The sequence below is a fragment of the Nycticebus coucang genome, chromosome X, assembly GCF_027406575.1.
Source record: "Nycticebus coucang isolate mNycCou1 chromosome X, mNycCou1.pri, whole genome shotgun sequence".
Classification (NCBI taxonomy): domain Eukaryota; kingdom Metazoa; phylum Chordata; class Mammalia; order Primates; family Lorisidae; genus Nycticebus; species Nycticebus coucang.
This window is the reverse complement of record NC_069804.1, coordinates 126174053-126176555: the sequence shown is the minus strand read 5'-3', so window position 1 is coordinate 126176555 and position 2503 is coordinate 126174053. Positions and strand designations below refer to the sequence as shown.

At 46.4% G+C, this 2503-nt stretch overlaps 1 pseudogene; it reads right to left on the bottom strand.

The window, feature by feature from the left end:
• Positions 1-353: 353 nt before the first annotated feature.
• LOC128578226 (KH domain-containing, RNA-binding, signal transduction-associated protein 3-like) lies at positions 354-1378 on the bottom strand (annotated as a pseudogene).
• Between the last annotated feature and the right edge of the window lie 1125 nt (positions 1379-2503).

Below are 2503 nucleotides of genomic sequence, written 5' to 3'. Positions count from 1 at the left end.
TATGGAAACCTTTAAAATTAAAGGTGATGCTTATGTTAAAAAAATAGATTAACATATTTAGTAAACCTGTTTTCTTGTTTAACACTAGTAATCAAATTATTTTTTTCCCTTTGGATGACCTATTTTTTCATATACACACTGGAAATAACAAAATTTTATATGTTTTTTTGTTTTATTTTGTTTTGTTTTTGTCTGCCCAGGTTGATGTTTCAACAAAGTGGTTTAAGTTCCATCCATTCATATTTTAAGCATTTTGATTTATTTAAAAAGGGATTGTTCATAGGAAAAAAATTACTTTGAACAGTATATAGGACTGGTGGAGATTGGCTATTTCATACCATCAGACAGTACAATCAGTATCTGCCATTTGGCTGGTCTCTGTAGACACCCTTTGCTGAAGGTGCCTTGTGTCTGGAGTTAGTCCACTCCTCTTGCCTGTAGGAATAATAGGTCTCCTCACTGAGTCTGTATCCATAATCATAGTAATCAGCACCACTTTGGGCTGGGATGCTATAGCTGTTATCATAGGAATCATAACTCATAAGCAGTGCCATATCTATTATCATGGTCATATTCTCCATAAGTCTCTTGTGTTGTGGGTGGCAGTGGAGGTCTGTACCTAGTTGGGGGAACTCCTCTTACTCTGTGGGTGAGAAGTCCTCTTCCCCAACTCACTGGACCTGCAGTGGATAGAACTCCCCTGGGAGCTGGTATCCCACTAGGGACACCAACTCCAAATGGCCGGGCTGTGACTCCTCTCCTCCCCCTGGTTATTCTTGGGGTTGGTACACCTCTCATAAGCAAGGCAGGTTTTTCTCAAACCACTGGAACATCTGTGTTTTCTGAACCACCATTTAAATATGTTAATTCTTGAAGCTGTACTTACCTGATCTCATCGTTATAGTCAGGAATGAGGAACTTTTTGATTTCTTCCAAAGGGTGTCTCATGTGGGCATATGCTTCTGTAGATGGAGCAAACACTTCAATGAGAACATGGAGATCATCATTCAGGTGGAAGTACTTGGCTTCTCCACTTTTCTTTAACTCTTCTTCCTTTGCTTTGTCTTTCATGGAACCTTTTCCAAAGATGGACTTTTTTTTTCAAAGTTTCTTCTTGTAAATTCTTCAGAGAATTGCCACGTGGACTCAAAAGTTTCCCCACAAAGTTGAATTTAGGAAACTGTTTTACAGGAATGAACACTTTCTGTACCAACTTCATGTTCTTATTAATCACCACATCAATGTACTCTTCTTCATCCTTGCCTTCTCCTTTTTGAAACTTTTCTATTTCTTGGTTCACCAGCTGCAGAGCATGCGTCAAGGAGGGGTCCAGAGAGTCCTTCTCCACCCTGAGCTCTGGCAGGTACTACTCCTCCATGCTCACCGGGCACCAGGGGCTGAACGCAGACTCAAGGCATGCAGGCAGCAGACACCTGGCAACCCCGGAAGGTGCCTGTGCCCCCAGCAGCGTGATCCCCGGCCGGACACCTGCAGTGGTGGCCAAACTGAGTGGGTGACCGGATGGCGGCAGCAGAGGCAGAGGGGCAGGAACCAGCCACTCAGTCCCAATCCCCGGTGGCCACCAAGTGCCCAGCACTGGTGGCCCCCTGCACTCCCAGTGCAGGCCAAGGAGGAGAGGGCGTGAGCCAGCATGTTCAGGCCAGCCTGACCATGTGGCAGTGCTCGACTACCCCATGCAATCCCCAATGAGCCCCACCAGCCCCTGCCTGTGCCCAAGCTGCAGCCATGACCTGCGTGCCTCCATGCGCCACCCAGCCCCATGCCCCACCCCTCCATCTGCCATGTTTTCAATAGGAAAGTATTCAGGTCTTTAAGATATTGAAATCAAAGGTCCCATGTTTAGGTGAAAGGGACCATTTGTTCAATTTATATAAAGGTGGAAGGAGATATCCCCAGGGTGTCTCTTTTGAGGGGGGGTGGAAAGGCCAGCTCCCGTATCTCAAATGTCCTTCCCCTACTTGGGTGGAAAAGAAGGCATCTCCTGTTTTCCAAGACCCAGGGTATTGAAGAGAAAGAGATTCCCTAAGGTTGAGCATCTCTTGCTTCTCTCAGAGACTTGTGGGGCCAGAAGCCTGAACCAAGGCCCAGAGCTGAGACTGAAATGAAATAAAAATCCTGGTCAGGTGCTAATGAACATACAGGAAGTGGGGACCCAGAGATACAAAGCAGATTGAAGGGAGCTCTGTTTGAAAAAGTTTCAAGGACCTTACTTACCCTAAAATGGCAGTTGGAGTGAAGACCTCTAAAATCTCTAACAGGCAGTTCAAAGGAATCTGGTTGGGGCACAACCAAGACTGAATTCCAAGGGAACTGGGGTGGCTAGCAAGGCCACCAGCAGCCCATCAGTCCAGGGTTTTCAGCACCAGATGAAAGGGGTTCGGCAATGTACTCAGAAGGAAGAATGGGAGGTGTTCAGGGCAAGTTTAATGAAAGGGGACAGAGACCAACCTGGGCAGGGTCAAGATGGTGTCGGTGCCAAGGG